Source organism: Anopheles merus, unplaced genomic scaffold (genome assembly GCF_017562075.2).
Source record: "Anopheles merus strain MAF unplaced genomic scaffold, AmerM5.1 LNR4000729, whole genome shotgun sequence".
Taxonomy (NCBI): Eukaryota; Metazoa; Arthropoda; class Insecta; order Diptera; family Culicidae; genus Anopheles; species Anopheles merus.
Window position 1 is genome coordinate 25,001 of NW_024428309.1, and position 7,616 is coordinate 32,616.

Genomic DNA, 7,616 nt, shown 5'->3' on the forward strand with positions numbered 1-7,616 from the left:
TTTTGGCGCAACATGGAGGAAGTATTCGAGTTCAGATTTCTGGGACTTAGCGTATTTTTCAAAACTATTAATGGAAATTAAACTATAAATGGGTCTCAAGCTAGGCGTTGGTCAGTAGCTTTTGGCGCAACATGGAGGAAGTATTCGAGTTCAGATTTCTGGGACTTAGCGTATTTTTCAATCATATTAAACCGAATCAAACATAAAAATGATGAAACCTACACGACGTTCCTAGGTTATGGACGAAAACTGACGATTTAGTGCCGGTCAGGATAGCCGTGCACCAAAATTGTGTACCGATCAGGGAAAGTACAACACGGAGGGCGCAGCCCGAGCGTACGCGTTCATGGATGTCCATGTTGGTACAAGTTGCCGGTCAGGATAGCCGTGCACCAAAATTGTGTACCGATCAGGGAAAGTACAACACGGAGGGCGCAGCCCGAGCGTACGCGTTCATGGATGTCCATGTTGGTACAAGTTGCCGGTCAGGATAGCCGTGCACCAAAATTGTGTACCGATCAGGGAAAGTACACTACGTTCCTATGACTTGGGTGAAAAGTGTTGATAAAGTGCCGGATAGGATAGACGGTGGCTTATCGTACACATCACAAACAAAAACCCCTTAGTGAGCAGTAGCAAGTGTCGATGGAACAAAGCGAAGGCAATACAAACTGATCAAGTACAATAAAGAACGCTACGTACTAGGACTTCTGTCCAAGAATGGTGTCCGCGACGGGAGGGCAATGGTCGAGCAAGCAGGTTTCCCTAGTAAACCTTGTATGGTAAACATACCCAAGCGTGTCCGTATGCACGCAACGATAGTCACGAACGGGCACATACCTAGGGAAAGTACTCTACGTACTAGGACTTCTGTCCAAGAATGGTGTCCGCGACGGGAGGGCAATGGTCGAGCAAGCAGGTTTCCCTAGTAAACCTTGTATGGTAAACATACCCAAGCGTGTCCGTATGCACGCAACGATAGTCACGAACGGGCACATACCTAGGGAAAGTACTCTACGTACTAGGACTTCTGTCCAAGAATGGTGTCCGCGACGGGAGGGCAATGGTCGAGCAAGCAGGTTTCCCTAGTAAACCTTGTATGGTAAACATACCCAAGCGTGTCCGTATGCACGCAACGATAGTCACGAACGGGCACATACCTAGGGAAAGTACTCTACGTACTAGGACTTCTGTCCAAGAATGGTGTCCGCGACGGGAGGGCAATGGTCGAGCAAGCAGGTTTCCCTAGTAAACCTTGTATGGTAAACATACCCAAGCGTGTCCGTATGCACGCAACGATAGTCACGAACGGGCACATACCTAGGGAAAGTACTCTACGTACTAGGACTTCTGTCCAAGAATGGTGTCCGCGACGGGAGGGCAATGGTCGAGCAAGCAGGTTTCCCTAGTAAACCTTGTATGGTAAACATACCCAAGCGTGTCCGTATGCACGCAACGATAGTCACGAACGGGCACATACCTAGGGAAAGTACTCTACGTACTAGGACTTCTGTCCAAGAATGGTGTCCGCGACGGGAGGGCAATGGTCGAGCAAGCAGGTTTCCCTAGTAAACCTTGTATGGTAAACATACCCAAGCGTGTCCGTATGCACGCAACGATAGTCACGAACGGGCACATACCTAGGGAAAGTACTCTACGTACTAGGACTTCTGTCCAAGAATGGTGTCCGCGACGGGAGGGCAATGGTCGAGCAAGCAGGTTTCCCTAGTAAACCTTGTATGGTAAACATACCCAAGCGTGTCCGTATGCACGCAACGATAGTCACGAACGGGCACATACCTAGGGAAAGTACTCTACGTACTAGGACTTCTGTCCAAGAATGGTGTCCGCGACGGGAGGGCAATGGTCGAGCAAGCAGGTTTCCCTAGTAAACCTTGTATGGTAAACATACCCAAGCGTGTCCGTATGCACGCAACGATAGTCACGAACGGGCACATACCTAGGGAAAGTACTCTACGTACTAGGACTTCTGTCCAAGAATGGTGTCCGCGACGGGAGGGCAATGGTCGAGCAAGCAGGTTTCCCTAGTAAACCTTGTATGGTAAACATACCCAAGCGTGTCCGTATGCACGCAACGATAGTCACGAACGGGCACATACCTAGGGAAAGTACTCTACGTACTAGGACTTCTGTCCAAGAATGGTGTCCGCGACGGTCGGGGAAGCAGGTTACTTATCATGGCAAACAAGTTAAATAGCTACCTTAAGAGAACGAAAGTTACTGTGGATGGAACAAAACGTGTGCCTAGAATTCCTTCCTGGTTTCCCTAGTAAACCTTGTATGGTAAACATACCCAAGCGTGTCCGTATGCACGCAACGATAGTCACGAACGGGCACATACCTAGGGAAAGTACTCTACGTACTAGGACTTCTGTCCAAGAATGGTGTCCGCGACGGGAGGGCAATGGTCGAGCAAGCAGGTTTCCCTAGTAAACCTTGTATGGTAAACATACCCAAGCGTGTCCGTATGCACGCAACGATAGTCACGAACGGGCACATACCTAGGGAAAGTACTCTACGTACTAGGACTTCTGTCCAAGAATGGTGTCCGCGACGGGAGGGCAATGGTCGAGCAAGCAGGTTTCCCTAGTAAACCTTGTATGGTAAACATACCCAAGCGTGTCCGTATGCACGCAACGATAGTCACGAACGGGCACATACCTAGGGAAAGTACTCTACGTACTAGGACTTCTGTCCAAGAATGGTGTCCGCGACGGGAGGGCAATGGTCGAGCAAGCAGGTTTCCCTAGTAAACCTTGTATGGTAAACATACCCAAGCGTGTCCGTATGCACGCAACGATAGTCACGAACGGGCACATACCTAGGGAAAGTACTCTACGTACTAGGACTTCTGTCCAAGAATGGTGTCCGCGACGGGAGGGCAATGGTCGAGCAAGCAGGTTTCCCTAGTAAACCTTGTATGGTAAACATACCCAAGCGTGTCCGTATGCACGCAACGATAGTCACGAACGGGCACATACCTAGGGAAAGTACTCTACGTACTAGGACTTCTGTCCAAGAATGGTGTCCGCGACGGGAGGGCAATGGTCGAGCAAGCAGGTTTCCCTAGTAAACCTTGTATGGTAAACATACCCAAGCGTGTCCGTATGCACGCAACGATAGTCACGAACGGGCACATACCTAGGGAAAGTACTCTACGTACTAGGACTTCTGTCCAAGAATGGTGTCCGCGACGGTCGGGGAAGCAGGTTACTTATCATGGCAAACAAGTTAAATAGCTACCTTAAGAGAACGAAAGTTACTGTGGATGGAACAAAACGTGTGCCTAGAATTCCTTCCTGGTTTCCCTAGTAAACCTTGTATGGTAAACATACCCAAGCGTGTCCGTATGCACGCAACGATAGTCACGAACGGGCACATACCTAGGGAAAGTACTCTACGTACTAGGACTTCTGTCCAAGAATGGTGTCCGCGACGGGAGGGCAATGGTCGAGCAAGCAGGTTTCCCTAGTAAACCTTGTATGGTAAACATACCCAAGCGTGTCCGTATGCACGCAACGATAGTCACGAACGGGCACATACCTAGGGAAAGTACTCTACGTACTAGGACTTCTGTCCAAGAATGGTGTCCGCGACGGTCGGGGAGCAGGTTTCTATCATGGTAAAACAAGTTAAATAGCTACCTTAAGAAACGAAAGTACTGTGGATGGACCAAAACGTGTGCCTAGAATTCCTTCCAGGTTTCCCTAGTAAACCTTGTATGGTAAACATACCCAAGCGTGTCCGTATGCACGCAACGATAGTCACGAACGGGCACATACCTAGGGAAAGTACTCTACGTACTAGGACTTCTGTCCAAGAATGGTGTCCGCGACGGGAGGGCAATGGTCGAGCAAGCAGGTTTCCCTAGTAAACCTTGTATGGTAAACATACCCAAGCGTGTCCGTATGCACGCAACGATAGTCACGAACGGGCACATACCTAGGGAAAGTACTCTACGTACTAGGACTTCTGTCCAAGAATGGTGTCCGCGACGGGAGGGCAATGGTCGAGCAAGCAGGTTTCCCTAGTAAACCTTGTATGGTAAACATACCCAAGCGTGTCCGTATGCACGCAACGATAGTCACGAACGGGCACATACCTAGGGAAAGTACTCTACGTACTAGGACTTCTGTCCAAGAATGGTGTCCGCGACGGGAGGGCAATGGTCGAGCAAGCAGGTTTCCCTAGTAAACCTTGTATGGTAAACATACCCAAGCGTGTCCGTATGCACGCAACGATAGTCACGAACGGGCACATACCTAGGGAAAGTACTCTACGTACTAGGACTTCTGTCCAAGAATGGTGTCCGCGACGGGAGGGCAATGGTCGAGCAAGCAGGTTTCCCTAGTAAACCTTGTATGGTAAACATACCCAAGCGTGTCCGTATGCACGCAACGATAGTCACGAACGGGCACATACCTAGGGAAAGTACTCTACGTACTAGGACTTCTGTCCAAGAATGGTGTCCGCGACGGGAGGGCAATGGTCGAGCAAGCAGGTTTCCCTAGTAAACCTTGTATGGTAAACATACCCAAGCGTGTCCGTATGCACGCAACGATAGTCACGAACGGGCACATACCTAGGGAAAGTACTCTACGTACTAGGACTTCTGTCCAAGAATGGTGTCCGCGACGGGAGGGCAATGGTCGAGCAAGCAGGTTTCCCTAGTAACCTTGTATGGTAAACATACCCAAGCGTGTCCGTATGCACGCAACGATAGTCACGAACGGGCACATACCTAGGGAAAGTACTCTACGTACTAGGACTTCTGTCCAAGAATGGTGTCCGCGACGGTGGAAGCAGGTTTCTTATCATGGCAAACAAGTAAATAGCTACCTTAAGAGAACGAAAGTTACTGTGGATGGAACAAAACGTGTGCCTAGAATTCCTTCCTGGTTTCCCTAGTAAACCTTGTATGGTAAACATACCCAAGCGTGTCCGTATGCACGCAACGATAGTCACGAACGGGCACATACCTAGGGAAAGTACTCTACGTACTAGGACTTCTGTCCAAGAATGGTGTCCGCGACGGGAGGGCAATGGTCGAGCAAGCAGGTTTCCCTAGTAAACCTTGTATGGTAAACATACCCAAGCGTGTCCGTATGCACGCAACGATAGTCACGAACGGGCACATACCTAGGGAAAGTACTCTACGTACTAGGACTTCTGTCCAAGAATGGTGTCCGCGACGGGAGGGCAATGGTCGAGCAAGCAGGTTTCCCTAGTAAACCTTGTATGGTAAACATACCCAAGCGTGTCCGTATGCACGCAACGATAGTCACGAACGGGCACATACCTAGGGAAAGTACTCTACGTACTAGGACTTCTGTCCAAGAATGGTGTCCGCGACGGGAGGGCAATGGTCGAGCAAGCAGGTTTCCCTAGTAAACCTTGTATGGTAAACATACCCAAGCGTGTCCGTATGCACGCAACGATAGTCACGAACGGGCACATACCTAGGGAAAGTACTCTACGTACTAGGACTTCTGTCCAAGAATGGTGTCCGCGACGGGAGGGCAATGGTCGAGCAAGCAGGTTTCCCTAGTAAACCTTGTATGGTAAACATACCCAAGCGTGTCCGTATGCACGCAACGATAGTCACGAACGGGCACATACCTAGGGAAAGTACTCTACGTACTAGGACTTCTGTCCAAGAATGGTGTCCGCGACGGGAGGGCAATGGTCGAGCAAGCAGGTTTCCCTAGTAAACCTTGTATGGTAAACATACCCAAGCGTGTCCGTATGCACGCAACGATAGTCACGAACGGGCACATACCTAGGGAAAGTACTCTACGTACTAGGACTTCTGTCCAAGAATGGTGTCCGCGACGGGAGGGCAATGGTCGAGCAAGCAGGTTTCCCTAGTAAACCTTGTATGGTAAACATACCCAAGCGTGTCCGTATGCACGCAACGATAGTCACGAACGGGCACATACCTAGGGAAAGTACTCTACGTACTAGGACTTCTGTCCAAGAATGGTGTCCGCGACGGGAGGGCAATGGTCGAGCAAGCAGGTTTCCCTAGTAAACCTTGTATGGTAAACATACCCAAGCGTGTCCGTATGCACGCAACGATAGTCACGAACGGGCACATACCTAGGGAAAGTACTCTACGTACTAGGACTTCTGTCCAAGAATGGTGTCCGCGACGGGAGGGCAATGGTCGAGCAAGCAGGTTTCCCTAGTAAACCTTGTATGGTAAACATACCCAAGCGTGTCCGTATGCACGCAACGATAGTCACGAACGGGCACATACCTAGGAAAGTACTCTACGTACTAGGACTTCTGTCCAAGAATGGTGTCCGCGACGGGAGGGCAATGGTCGAGCAAGCAGGTTTCCCTAGTAAACCTTGTATGGTAAACATACCCAAGCGTGTCCGTATGCACGCAACGATAGTCACGAACGGGCACATACCTAGGGAAAGTACTCTACGTACTAGGACTTCTGTCCAGAATGGTGTCCGCGACGGGAGGGCAATGGTCGAGCAAGCAGGTTTCCCTAGTAAACCTTGTATGGTAAACATACCCAAGCGTGTCCGTATGCACGCAACGATAGTCACGAACGGGCACATACCTAGGAAAGTACTCTACGTACTAGGACTTCTGTCCAAGAATGGTGTCCGCGACGGGAGGGCAATGGTCGAGCAAGCAGGTTTCCCTAGTAAACCTTGTATGGTAAACATACCCAAGCGTGTCCGTATGCACGCAACGATAGTCACGAACGGGCACATACCTAGGGAAAGTACTCTACGTACTAGGACTTCTGTCCAAGAATGGTGTCCGCGACGGGAGGGCAATGGTCGAGCAAGCAGGTTTCCCTAGTAAACCTTGTATGGTAAACATACCCAAGCGTGTCCGTATGCACGCAACGATAGTCACGAACGGGCACATACCTAGGGAAAGTACTCTACGTACTAGGACTTCTGTCCAAGAATGGTGTCCGCGACGGGAGGGCAATGGTCGAGCAAGCAGGTTTCCCTAGTAAACCTTGTATGGTAAACATACCCAAGCGTGTCCGTATGCACGCAACGATAGTCACGAACGGGCACATACCTAGGGAAAGTACTCTACGTACTAGGACTTCTGTCCAAGAATGGTGTCCGCGACGGGAGGGCAATGGTCGAGCAAGCAGGTTTCCCTAGTAAACCTTGTATGGTAAACATACCCAAGCGTGTCCGTATGCACGCAACGATAGTCACGAACGGGCACATACCTAGGGAAAGTACTCTACGTACTAGGACTTCTGTCAAGAATGGTGTCCGCGACGGGAGGGCAATGGTCGAGCAAGCAGGTTTCCCTAGTAAACCTTGTAGGTAACATACCCAAGCGTGTCGTATCCGTATCACGCAACGATAGTCACGAACGGGCACATACCTAGGGAAGTACTCTACGTACTAGGACTTCTGTCCAAATGGTGTCCGCGACGGAGGGCAATGGTCGAGCAAGCAGGTTTCCCTAGTAAACCTTGTATGGTAAACATACCCAAGCGTGTCCGTATGCACGCAAACGATAGTCCCGAACGGGCACATACCTAGGGAAAGTACTCTACGTACTAGGACTTCTGTCCAAGAATGGTGTCCGCGCGACGGGAG